At 38.3% G+C, this 14358-nt stretch overlaps 1 pseudogene; it reads left to right on the top strand.

The window, feature by feature from the left end:
• Window positions 1–1514: 1514 nt before the first annotated feature.
• On the top strand, window positions 1515–2370 carry LOC132485229 (enolase-phosphatase E1-like; annotated as a pseudogene).
• Window positions 2371–14358: the final 11988 nt, after the last annotated feature.

Here is a 14358-nt window from a genome sequence, read left to right as displayed (position 1 = left end):
TAGTATTTTGAGAAATACCATCTTAAATTACATTTTATCTGTATCACTAGTAACCTTGGTCTGTTTTATTAGAAATCATTTCAATAGAGGAAATTTTTCTAACTAGAAGAATCTCCACTGTGACTTGCAACAGGATGTTGTGAAATGCTGTTTGAGATCAGTTTTTATTACTGGAAGTTATCAAATCAGGCAGAAATTATAGTGGAAATAGCAGCATGTTCAGAACAAAGTTTTGTATGAGTGATAATGAATGACTGCTGCTCGGGATGAGTTTGGAATGGTTTCTTATGCAGCAAGAAATATAGAGATAATACATCTGAGTTTTGCAGGACTCTGTATTACAGGGGTGCCAGATATCTCATAATACCAAGGATGTTACCTCACCATAGGGCTTGTTGAACTTCTCCAAAATCTGATAGTAAAGAAAGTTCTAATGAGAGGTGGCATGGGTGATATGGTCACACAGTGAGGGGAAAAGAACTACTTCTGCAATTTCTGGGTTGTTGAGAGATTCTGCACATTTTTTCTTAGGCCCAAAGTTGGACTCTGGAAATAGATGAGCTTGGAGGCTACTGGAAATTGCCACAATATGGACAAAAATGAGTTGCATCTGAGATTACAGCATCATGTCTCATGCCGGAGATAAAGTTGAATTTCATGCAGGGTGAAAAATGCATTTGTGAGATGCTAGGGATATATTACCTGTGCAGACAATGAGCTTAGTAAGAGCTGATAACCAATGGAAAGGGAACAACAACCTTACCACCATGTACATACAATGCTCACGTAAGGAAATAGCAATTACAACTACAAGAAAGGACAGGCAACTTAACAAGGGCTGTTCCTGCTTCTTTGATACAACTCCAGAGAGGCAAGCATAGTAAACAAGGAGGGGGAAAATCCTACCATATTTACCTCCATCTCAGCCCAAGTTTCATGAGTAAGAAAGTTATTAGCAAGACTAATAAACTGGTATTGGTAGGCAGAATGAGAGGGCTTTGCATCCAGTACAAAATTAAAATATAATCTGTACGAAACAGTTTTAATAACTGAAAGTACCCTCAGAGTGATGGAAAGTTTCTAAACTTTTGTTAATAAAGCTCACCATGAAGGATAAAATTCTCAAAGCACCATCGGTAGTAACTACTGGAAAAATAAAAAAAAAATGTTTTGTGTATATATTTCAATAAATTGAGATTCTTCAAATTGATTAATAAATTTTGATTAAATCTATTTAGTGGTCCTGAATAGCTCTGTCCTTGAGGTTGTTCAGCACAATTTGAGGGATTTGACAAAATGGTCTGATTCTTCCTTTAAAAAAAAAGAATCAGAGCCCCGGGCCGCTTGTGAGTTCAGGGTCCCTGTGCTGCGGGTTTCTCTATTTTCAGGGGCGCCGACGTGTCCTCTCTGCCTCGTGCATCAGGCCGCGCGCGGTTGTGCGCTCCAGGACTTTTCAGGGCTGTCGGAAGCCCAGCAGGTTGCTGGGCGCAGCTGGCACTGCCCTCCATCCTCCCTACCAGTAGGCCGATTCTCGTAGTAGCAGCCGGTGGGGAAATGGTTGTGCTTTCGGTGCCCGCCGAAGTCACTGTGATCCTGTTAGATATCGAAGGTACCACAACCCCGATTACTTTCGTGAAGGGCATTTTATTTCCTTACATCAAAGATAACGTTACAGAGTATCTGCAGACACATTGGGAAGAAGAGGAGTGCCAGCAGGATGTCAATCTTTTGAGGAAACAGGCTGAAGAGGACTCCCACTTGGATGGGGCTGTTCCGATCCCAGCAGCATCCGGGAATGGGGTGGATGATCCAGGCCGTGGTAGTTAACGTGTGCTGGCAGATGTCTCTGGACCGGAAGACCACGGCACTGAAACACCTGTAGGGCCACATGGGAAGGGCGGCATTCAAAGCTGGGAGCATGAAAGCAGAGTTCTTTGAAGATGTGGTTCCAGCAGTCAGGAAATGGAGAGAGGCGGGAATGAAGGTGTATATCTACTCTTCAGGGAGTGTAGAGGCACAGAAACTGGGCATTCTACAGAGGGAGATATTCTTGAGCTGTGGACGGTCACTTTGATACCGAGATTGGAAACAAAGTGGAGAGTGAGAGTTATCGAAAGATTGCAGCATTGGGTGCTCAACCAACAACATCTTGTTTCTGATGGACGTTACCCAAGAGGCCAGCGCTGCTGAGGAAGCTGACGTGCATGTAGCTGTGGTGGTGAGACCTGGCAATGCGGGGTTAACAGATCATGAGAAGACTTGCTTCAGCCTCATCACATCCTTCAGTGAACTGTACCTGCCTTCCTCAACCTAGAGGAGAAGTTCTAAGGAAGAACAAACTGTCTTCACAGAGTTGTCCCTGTAGTCTAGTTTTATTCTAATAGCAAAAGTAATTTACTTAAAAAATACATATATACACACACATTAAGTAAGTGTGTGTATGTTCAAATTACCGTTCTCAGGCATGTAAGTGGGAAAAAGAATCTCAGTTCAGTGAAAAGGAAACTTATTTAAAGATGATGCTTTGTATGTAAAAATTGTTTTAAACCACAGCTCTAACTATTATTGGGGGTGAAATATAGGTGATAGAAGAAATTACTACTATACAGGTCAAATGTGTTATGTTTATCAAGTCACGTACCCAAATGGAAATGTAGGTTTGAGAAGTTACTCAGAAGCCTGGTTATTTTAAAAACTAGAAGTATTTCAGAGACATTCCTAATAATAATCTAGTCCCCTTTTAAATTGTGAGCTAGATTACAACAGCTGAATTTCAAACTATTAACCTCCCTATTTACAAATGACAAAACTATTTGTTTCTGCTCCAAAAGAGAGCAAAGTTGGGAAAGGAGACTCATTTGAGTCTTGATTCATCATGTAGCTGTTACTTAAGAAACTTGCTAATCATTGTGGTACCCACAGCAAGAAGTTGCCTTACCAGTGAAAAAGATGCACTAATTTAACAGCTAAAATAGAAACGTGCTTCCTAATGTTTAACAAAACAGTCCTAATCCTGCCAGTGATCACAGATTTCAGTTACCTTGCTAACTACTTCTTAGCACAGTTTGAGAACATATGTTAATGGCTGTTTACTATTAAAAAACAAAAGGTTTACTGAAATTTGTCCATAAGACCTAGAAGAGCCCTAATATCTAATAGTTTCTTCTGAAATGGATGCGAGAAATGTACATTTTATAACAGCATTATTTATCCTAGTTCAGCCTAATAGGATGTCATGTTAATTTCATGGGATAATTAATCAAAACATTTTCTTCTTTTAAAAAAAAGTTTGGAAAAAGCTGAGTCATGTTTAATCAGCCACTTGGAGAAATGCAGAGTAACCTAATTAGGGACAGCTGAGGCATACAGGGTCCTCATCTGTTATGAAGGAATAAGGCTGCTTGGTTGTAACTAAGGGCCAAACTAAGATGCCAAGATGTGTTTCAGAGGGGGCGTTAGCTCCTAGAGTAATATATAAACTAATTGCCCTGGAAAAAGATTTCTTCCAAGTGACTATAGCAGAGTTAATTATTACTCCAAAAAGTGCTAAACTAGAATTGGTATGTACTGATTTATCTATTTAACATTTCAGAGTAAATTGCAATTATGTGGGTAAAATAGGCAAAGTCCTGAGGCAACTTGTAAGAACATGAGTGTTGCAACCAAGTAAAACTGAATCTTTGGGGCTGTTTGGAATTACTGTGAAACTCAGGGTTATGCATAAGGAATAGCAACTTTTTTGTTGCAGATATTTTGTTTCTTATAAATAAATATCATTGTCGGAGAGTAGAACAACGACTCTGACAATAACTGGTATTAGTAGCAGAAAAAAAGATGCAAAGAAAGCCTTGAATGGATTTGGAAGGGTTGGTGTGGGAAGGAAATGGGGTTACCACATTTTGAAAGCCAAAAGTACTAACATGATAGAAACAGCACAGTTGTGAACTAACGGGCCTCTGAAGCTCTATGTGACTTCAAAATTGTTTGAAAGTGGTCTTCTGATTCAGGAAAGATTTTTATAGGCAAATTTCAAATGAACAACAGGACTGTTAAAGTTGGAATGTAGTTTTAAGGAAAAGGAAAAATACTGGCCTTGTATTTTCCATGCAACTCAAAATGCAGGAACTTACAATCTAGCAGCTATTTAGCCAAATCTCCCTGAGTAGACCATTATAATTATGTCCTTCATTATTATTTGTAATGAAGAGCCTTTGAGTCTTTTCCATCAAAGGCAACTTTGTAGGTACAAGGCTTGGGAAGTGAAAAATATGATGCAATTCCTCAAATGTCCCCTTTATCCTATCATTGATAGTAAATCTGACAACAGAATTACAGCCCACACCACCAAAATTAGGCTGAAGGGCATAGCAGCTTACAGTTCTCTGTTTGTAGAGAGCTAAATCAACTGGCTTGAAGGGAAACATAAAATATGACTTCAGTTAAGCCTAGGATCATTGTCTACAACTCCACATTGTACACAGGATTTTTTTTTCCTAAAGAAAAGTGTTCTTTAAACTGAAAACCCATTGTGCATGTTTTGCTATAAGATAGTTAGAAAGGCTTTAAACTGTGTTAAAGCCATTCCACCATGTGACCATTTCCATAGGGAGTTCTCAGTTAAGAACTAGATTTTTGAACCTTGAAAATACATGGTTACAAAGATATTTGTAGGTACTACATTGAAATGATGAAACACTTCAAACAAGTGAGGAAAAAAATCTGTACTAAGGGATAAGTTCATTCTATGCCTGGGGAAGCCACTATTTTAAATTCTGTTTTGCTAAGTTTTTTAGAATGCTGATACCCAAATATATACTTGTTGGTTAATATTACAAAGTCAATCTAGTGACATTAAAGGCAAAGCAAAGAAATGATAGGTCCATATTCTCTATTAGTCTGGCAAACATTTCAAAAGAGGTTGTGTAGTATATGAGATGACAGTCTGCCACACTGAAGTAGTATAGCTTATAGCATTGTTTTTGAGTCTTATATAAGACAATAGTATGGTATGACTGACAGGTATTGTTGCCAAAAGCCTCTGTTAATGAAGGCTCTACCTCCTTCAAGGTCAAATGATCTTCCTTTCTTTACTAAACTGGAATTTCTGAGTCTGTTTTACCTGTAGTGATTAACAAATGCTCTTTAGTGAACTGACACCTAGTTCATGAACTAAAAGAGCTTAGGCTGGTTAGAGAGACAGGCTTACATGCAGAAACATAAACATGGGGAGTTATGGGATTATAGCCAGTTTAGCATAGATTATAGAATAGCAGGGATGTCGAGTGAACTCTTGGTGAACTGCAATGATCCAGGAAGCTTCACAGATAGACACATCTTAGGTTAGATGGGGAAAGATTTCTGTAAGCAAAGAGAAAAGTGAAGGGAATTACACATGGAAGTACAGAAGGTGCATAGGTGAGTGAAAATGTGTAAAAGAAACAATAATTTTACTTATCTTGCCAAAGGATTGTTGTATTAGTCTGTTGGGCTGCAGTAACAGGAAACCACAGACTGAGTATAGCTTAAACAACAGAAATTTGTTTTCTCACAGTGTTGGAGGTTGGAAATCCAAGATCAAGGTGCCAGCAGGATTAGTTTTTGGCAAGGCCTTTCTTCCTGGCTTGCAGGCAGCCACCTTCTTTCTGAGTCCTCACATGGCCTTTCCTCTGTGACTGCACACTCTGGTACTCTAGTGTTTCTTTCTCTTCTTTTAAGAACAGAACATTTGGGTTAGGGCCTCAACCTTGTGACCTCTTTTAAGCTTAAGTACTTCCTTTAAAGGCCATATTTCCAAATATAGTAACATTGGGAGTGAAGACTTCAACATACGAATTTGAGGGGGACAAAATTCAGTCCATTACAACTGTAAAGGTGAACATAACACTTGAAAGGTAAATTAGGCCAAGATTATCAAGGAAATTGCTGAGGCAATATTCCCCATCCCGTGTCTACTGACTAAATATCCATAACCAATGATATGCACATATGTGACTCTTACTACTGGGTGATTCAGGACAGATTAGCTGGCTTTCAACCCCTTCTCCTTTTCTCTCTACGCTTCTCTTCAGAAATATATAGGAGAGTGATCTTGTAGAGATAATCTTGATTCTGCTTGGATTTACTTTAAAAAAACTCATTTTTTTTTTTTTATCTTTTTGCGGTATGCGGGCCTCTCACTGTCGTGGCCTCTCCCGTTGCGGAGCACAGGCTCCAGACGCACAGGCCCAGCGGCCATGGCTCACGGGCCCAGCCGCTCCACGGCATATGGGATCCTCCCAGACCGGGGCACGAACCCGTATCCCCTGCATCGGCAGGCGGACTCTCAACCACTTCGCCACCAGGGAGGCCCCAAAAACTCATTTTTTAATAGGAACAAAAGTACTAAAACATTAATATTTACAGTCATCTCTTCCCTGGCATTGTAAGGAAGATGATGGATTCTTACAGTTTGGCCCCAGGACCCTGATTGTGCTATAGTCTCTGGAGGAGGGATTGATTAAGAGACACTCAGGAAGACCACAGTGGATATTTGTTGGCTTTCCCCTACAGCTAGCTGCTCATTGCAATCTGAGTGGGCACATACCCTCTTAACAGGCAGGTATGTCCATGTGACTAACTTCTAGTTAATGGAATTTGAACAAAAGTACCAAATACCACTTTAGGCCTGGCCATAAAATTCTGTGATGTCCACTGATCTGAAGTCCATTAAAAAGGCAAAACTAATCTATGGCTTAGAAGTCGAGAGTAGGGTTGCCTTTGGGTCAGAGGGAAAATGCAGTGATAAGGAGGAGACAAGAAAGTTGTTTCTTGATGATTTTCTTTGACCTGACATGTGGTTATATGGGATTATTCATGTATGCTTTATAAACATATCTAGTTTTATATTAAATGTTAATGGAAAAAATTAAAAATATCCTTCCATGACCTTTTTCCATGTTTTCCCTCTTTTGGAGGGCTGCAATAAAAAGGATATTCAGGACCAGATAGAGAAGCACATGTTGAAGTTGGCAGAGTTTTTACCAGCCTGGGTCTCTAAGAGCTGTCCCACCTATCTGTTCACCTACACACTAGAGTGGGTTTGAACCATTTTTCGCTTTTGTGTTTAAGTTACTAGCATTACCCTAATATGTTGTCCTATTTTCTGTTCACCCCTTCTACTTTCAACAATATTTTCATCTTCCCACGTGAATTTACCTATTCCTCATTTTTGGCCACGTGGTTCCCTTGAATTGATCCTACCTCCATTTCTAATCAATGATCCTAAATAGATTAAGCCAATCAACATATCCTATCCCATTGTCCATGGTGAAGGGCTGGGCATAAAACCCTATGCAATGAGATACAATGAGAATTGCAGAAACTTGCTGGGGTTTCTGTGAACATAAGATTCTTTGGCTCCCAGAGGAACTGTAAGAAGAGACTTTCTCCCTCTAGACCTAGTGATCTTATGATTTGGGGCTTCAGGCAACTGCAGCATGCTGCCATGAGGATCCTGTCATCCTGCCTAAGGCTAAAGATGACACAAAGAAGTTGAGCTCAAAAATAGATCGATCTGGGCCTCCCTGGTGGCGCAGTGGTTGAGAGTCCGCCTGCCGATGCAGGGGATACGGGTCCGTGCCCCGGTCTGGGAGGATCCCATATGCCGTGGAGCGGCTGGGCCCGTGAGCCATGGCCGCTGGGCCTGCGCATCCGGAGCCTGTGCTCCGCAACGGGAGAGGCCACAACAGTGAGAGGCCCACATAACGCAAAAAGGAAAAAAAAAAAAAAATAGATCGATCTGGCAATCTAGTTTGAGCTGTGCCTGAAACACAGGAGGGAATTTTTTATTTCATAGTCAAGAGGTCCTCCAAGTTAGCAAATACTTTGATGAATTTAACTAAATGTTGGTATTTATTCATTAATAAGTATATATTAATATATATATGTGTGTGTGTGTGTATATATATATATATATATATATATACACACACACACACTTGATACTGCTAACATCCTTTGACCTCAGTTGCTACATCTATAAAATAGGGTTATGCAAAGGCTAAAGGCTGGGCCAAAAGACATCTTGTGATCCTTCTAAATCAGATGATAGTGTTCTTATTTTTGATTGGCTTTATATAACATGATTTTCATTATTTGTCTAATTATTTTAATACACATTTATTACAGCCAGGCTGTGCTCCAGGTTTCCATTTCTGCCTCTTAAATCCTAAGCATTTTATCTTAAATTCTATCCCCTCATCATCTCTTTCCTATAAAAAGTACACATTAATAACATCACATTACTTTTCTGTTACATCAGTGTTTTTCAAGTGAGATTTTCCTGTTTCATTTATGCTATTGGAAAACATTTTATAAAACTGTGATTTAAAATGTATAGTTTTATCTTTCAAATGTTTCCTTCATTCATTTCTATACCAACCCAACTAAAATAAATGTTTAATTATTGTTGAGTGATTGGTAGAAGTTAATTTTTTGAAGATAATTATCTATCTCATATAATCAATAACTCTGTAGTCATGAAGCTTCAAGGTTTGTCCTGTTTGGATGAACCATATAATTTGGAACAAATTTCCCTGAGTGATATTTTTTCATTCACCTAGATTAAAAGGTCACAAAAACTTGCCTTCTCCACTTGAGAAGAGTTATTTTCTAAACTATAATTTTAGTCTTACTATCTACAGTTCTCTGAATGAAGGCAAGACAACAGTGTGAAGCAATGAGGAGAAATTAGGAGATAAAGATTATGGGCAGGCTTTGACACTAATTTGTGGAATCAGATAACTTATCCTACCTGGATCTCAGCTTTCTTGTAGAAAGCCAGACGATCCACAGGAGCCTTACCAGGACTAACAATCCTATGGATAAAGACTAGTGTGAATGTGGATTACAATTTGTCCTCCTAATTAAAATGTATATACTTTCCACATCTAAGAGGCATAGTCTGCACACCACTCAGCTTCAGTGAATAAACACAGGCAATTTCCTGATTTCACTGTATTACCTATTGTAGCATTTGACAAGAAGCCATGTGTTTCTCAGGATAAAATGCAACTACTGGGAACTAAGAAAGCTTAGTTAAGTCAGGAGGTCTGGGCTTATGCCCTAATTCTGCTGCTTACAAGGTTTGTGACTTTGGGCAGCGTATGCTATATTGGCCATTGTTTCCAAGTCTGGGGAAAAAAAACAAAAACAAAAACCCAACCAAACCTCACTTCCTTATCTGAATATTATTGTTGTTCAATAATAAAAATATAAAGATGATAGTACTTTGCTTTCTGTGTACCTGTGCTTAAACCCATGGCAGAGGCTTTAGTCTTTAGTACTGGCATATAGAAACAGAAAAGACGTCCTAGATCATGGGGTGTTTTCTCACCTTGGAGCAGGTGCTTTTCTGTCGTCTCTTCTTGTAATAACATTGAATCCAGCAAATGGCCAGTACTTCGCTTTCTTGAAGGCCAAGACTAGCTCTTTGTCTCAGAGATACTTGAATTCATTTTGGATATTTTTATGTATTCTACATTCTCTTTATTTAAAACAAAATCTAATCTCCTTAATGCCTCTGCCTATAATCAGCTCTGTTCAAATCCCTTTAAAATCGGTTTAGCCTGTAAACTTAATTTCCTCCACTGGAGGATTTTAAATTTCTTTTGGCAGCCTGCTTTTTTCTTGGACCTTAAGGCGAGACTAAGGGCCGTTATTTTCAAATGATATTTTTGAACTATAAAAATACATAAGTACTTCTGTTGCTTCTGTGCACAAAAGAAAGTATTCTCTTAAGTGATTGGAATTGCTCTTTTTATGCTAATTTGAGCACAGAATTATTGGATTGAATTTATCAGCCTCTGAACACCCACCGCGGGCTATAACAGGCTGCTCCTGTAAATGAGATGTTGCATCACAATAAGTAAATACATTTCAAAATGAAAAGGAAATCTATTTCAAGAATTTTTCTTACTTTACTCAAATGTTCTGTAGTCGGTAACTAAATTCACTAATGTCTTAGGATGAAAAGTACCATATAAAATTTTATTAAAAATCTTGTTTATTACAGAAATAGGGTGAACACTGCAAATGTGAAAGATGTAATTGGTGTACAATTAGCCTGAACGTGGTAAGGTAAAACAAGAGGTTAAGCTAATAGGTGTGTAGAGTGAAAAAAAATCTGCTTAAGCTATAATTGTTGCATTAAATTGTTTATATCATATTGGTTGATGTTTAAAAGATTTAAAGTCACTTTTAAAAGCAGGATATTTGCTTATTTACCCAGCAACAGCCTGGGCAACTTAATTGAAACGGCTGATGCAATAACAGCAGACCTCAGTGTAAATGTCAACAAGAGAAAAGAGGGTTGTTTGTTGGTATGCTTCTTTGTTTTTTTGAGAGAGAAATTTGAACTTCAAGAAAGGAAATTGTCTCAAAGGAAAAACCAGGAGAAATGATATTTCTCCAAAGACTATCAGGAGGCTAGACTGACAACTCTGATAAACAAGAAAGAAGGTTAATTTGAGATGTTTTGGCTCTTAATATAACAAACAGTGAAATTATGTGACAATATCATTGAGACATTAGAACATTAATTTTTAAATACCCAGGCTAAAATAATGAAGATCAAAGGCAGAATTGCAACCAAGTGTAACTATACATCAAGTATTTGGATACCTTTTACATGCCAGTACTTGTATTAAATTCTGTGGACACAATTGGAAAGAAAAATACTCAGACTTCAAGAATATTCTATGAAGAAAGAGGAAATCACACTAATATCAGATTTCTTATTAAAATCACTGGATACTCACAAATTATGTCTTCTAAGTTCCAAGAAAAAAATTATTTTACCCATTCAAAGATGGCCCACCAATGAGCTCTACCTCCTAGTACTTAAATCTGGGCTGGCAGAGTGATGCTGTATAACATTTGAGGCTACAGCAGAAGTCCTGCAACTTCTGCCTTAGTTTCTTGAAACACTCGCTCTAGGTGAAGCCAGCAACCACATAATAAGTGCGACTACCCCAAGATGCTCATGATGTAAGGCAGTGGTCCCCAACCTTTTTGGCATCAGGGACCGGTTTCATGGAAGAAGATTTTTCCACAGACTAGGGCAGGGGCTATGGTCAGGATGATTCAAGCGCATTACATTTATTGTTCACTTTATTTCTATTATTATTACATTGTAATATATAATGAAATAATCATACAACTCACCATAATGCAGAATCAGTGGGAGCCCTGAGCTTGTTTTCAGTTGCCACTCACTGATAGGGTTTTGATATGAGTCTGCAAGCAATTGATTTATTATGGTCTCTGTGCAGTCAAACCTCTCTGCTAATGATAATCTGTATTTACAGCCGCTCCCCAGCACTAGCATCACTGCCTCAGCTCCACCTCAGATCATCCGGCATGAGATTCTCATAAGGAGCACACAACATAGCTCCCTTGCATGTGCGGTTCACAGTAGGGTTCACGCTTCTATGAGAATCTAATGCCGCCACTATCTGACAGGAGGCAGAGCTCAGGCGGTAATGTGAGCAGTGGGGAGTGGCTGTAAATACAGATGAATCCTAGCTTGCTCACCTGCCACTCACCTCCTGCTATGCAGCCTGTTTCCTAACAGGCCATGGACCTGTACCAGTCCGTGGCCCGGGGACTGGGAACTTCTTATGTAATGAAACCCAAGTTAGCCATGTGGAGAGGACACAAGAAAAGAGAGTATTGATGAAATTTCCAAGCAATTACAACTATCCTAGCCCAGCCTCTAGACATGAAAATTAAGTGTCCACCTAGGATATTCCAGCCCCAGTACATTCTAACCCCAGCCACCAACTGGAGAAGAACCGAGGTCCCAGATATATGGCTCTAGTCAAGCTATTTCAGAAATCTCCAGCCACTTGATTCTTCCTAGTTGAAGTGGCAAGCATTCTTTTTTTTTATGATTAATATCTGAGAATATCAGTAATACAAATGTTTCATTATTGAGGATATTTGCTGTGAAAGTTTTTGGTGACATATTCACCAAAAATTAACAATATATACTTAATTAACAATATATACTTATGTTCCTAGTTTATTAAGCATGTGGAAGTATGTTGAATTCATGGAATACCCTTTCTTCATCCATCACAATTCACAATATTTGTTGTAAAATTATCTGTGGGAAATTGGAAATAGAAAAAATTCTGGTTGACTTCTTTAGCTATTTTGAATTTACTTGAAGTTCTAATATAATACTCTATATGAAAACAGGCTATCTGTCTTAAAAATACAACTTATATCAAACAAGAGTTAGAGAAACAATAAAGAGGAGGGTGTTAGAGCTGGAGGATTATTCTGGGAATATTTTGCATATAAAGAAGAGTAATGATTTAATGAACTAACTCTTCATATTTTAAAAGTAAATTTTAATCCTCAGATATTTGAAGGAATATCTTCTTCAGAGAGGTCAGGTTTATATTGTAGGGGATGTTTATTTAACACTTTGAGGTAGTTACATTAAACTTATAGGTTTCTTGTAACTTTGCTGAATACTTGAAAGACAGACTCATATTTGAAGCCAGTGACTCCCTCCCTCCCTCTCTTCCTTCCTTTCGTTCTTACTATTTGGCAACTCAATACTGTACTACCCTATATAGTTACCAGTATGAGATTTGAATTAGATAGTAATTCCATTTTGATTTCTCTTTTGCAAAAAGATAAGAAATGAATAAAATTTCATCCAATATTTATTAGAAAATAGTAAACCTTTATTTTTTGTTGAGATGTAATTGATACATAACATTGTCTATGTTTAAGGTGTACAATATATTGACTTAATACATTTATATATTGCAATAGGATTATCTCCATAGCACTAGCTAACACTTCTATCATGTCACATAGTTATAATTTTTTTGTGGTGAGAACAATTAAGATCTACTTTATCAACAGCTTTGATATTTATAATATAGTATTGTTAACCAAAATCACTATGCTATACATTAGCACTCCAAAACTTTTTATTTACTAGTTACAAGTTTGTATTCTTGAATAACATCTCCCCAATTCCCCTACCCTCAGCTGCTGATAACCACCATTCTATTCTGTTCTATGAAATCAGCTTTTATAGATTCCCCATACAAGTGATATCATACAGTGTTTGCTTTTCTCTATCTGACTTGTGTCTGAGTTAGCATAATGCACTCAAAGCCCACCCATATTGTCGCAAATGGAAGGGTTTTCTTCTTTAACATGGCTGAATAATACCCCAGTGTGTGTGTGTGTGTGTGTATATATGTGTATGTGTGTGTGTATAAAATGTATAATCAGCTTTTTCCACTCATCCATTGAAAAACACTAGGTTGTTTCCATATTTTGTCTATTGTGAATAATGCTGCAATAAACATAGGAGTGCAGATATGTTTTCAGTATCCTGTTTTCTTTGGATGTATATCCAGAAGTGGAAATGCTGGATCATGTGGTAGTTTCTACTTTTAGTTTTCTGAGGAATCTCCAAACTGTTTTCCACAGTGGCTGCACCAATTTTCATTCCCACTAACAGTGTACCAGTGTTTCCTTCTCTCCACCTCCTTGCCAGAACTTGTTATCTCTTGTCTTCTTGAGTATAAGATGTTCTAACAGGTGTAGAGTGATATCTCATTGTGGTTTTAATTTGCATTTATCTGATGATTAGTGTTGTTGAGCATCTTTTTCTGTACCTATTGTTCATTTGGATGTCTTCTTGAGAAAAATGTCTATTTAGTTCCTATGCCAATTTTATTTACTTAATTATTTATTTTTCAATTTTATGGAAGCGTTTATTAATATATCTCTTTCAATAACTTCAAATATTACTTTTTTTTTTTTTTTTGCGGTATGCGGGCCTCTCACTGTTGTGGCCTCCCCCGTTGCGGAGCACAGGCTCCGGACGCGCAGGCTCAGCGGCCACGGCTCACGGGCCCAGCCGCTCCGCGGCACATGGGATCCTCCCAGACCGGGGCACGAACCCGCATCCCCTGCATCGGCAGGCGGACTCTCAACCACTTGCGCCACCAGGGAGGCCCTCAAATATTACTTTTTTAACAATCTGAAAAAGAATATATTTCTTCTTTTTTAACATCTATATTGAAGTATAATTGCTTTACAATGGTGTGTTAGTTTCTGCTTCACAACAAAGTGAATCAGCTATACATATACATACATCCACATATATCTTCCCTCTTGCATCTCCCTCCCTCTCACCCTCCCCATCCCACCCCTCTGGGTGGTCACAAAGCACCGAGCTGATCTCCCTGTGCTATGCGGCTGCTTCCCACTAGCAATCTATTTTACATTTGGTAGTGTATATATGTCCATGCCACTATATCACTTTGTGCCAGTTTACCCTTC

The sequence above is a fragment of the Mesoplodon densirostris genome, chromosome 3 (genome assembly GCF_025265405.1).
Source record: "Mesoplodon densirostris isolate mMesDen1 chromosome 3, mMesDen1 primary haplotype, whole genome shotgun sequence".
In the NCBI taxonomy this organism is placed as follows: domain Eukaryota; kingdom Metazoa; phylum Chordata; class Mammalia; order Artiodactyla; family Ziphiidae; genus Mesoplodon; species Mesoplodon densirostris.
This window is presented reverse-complemented; position numbering and strand designations above follow the sequence as displayed.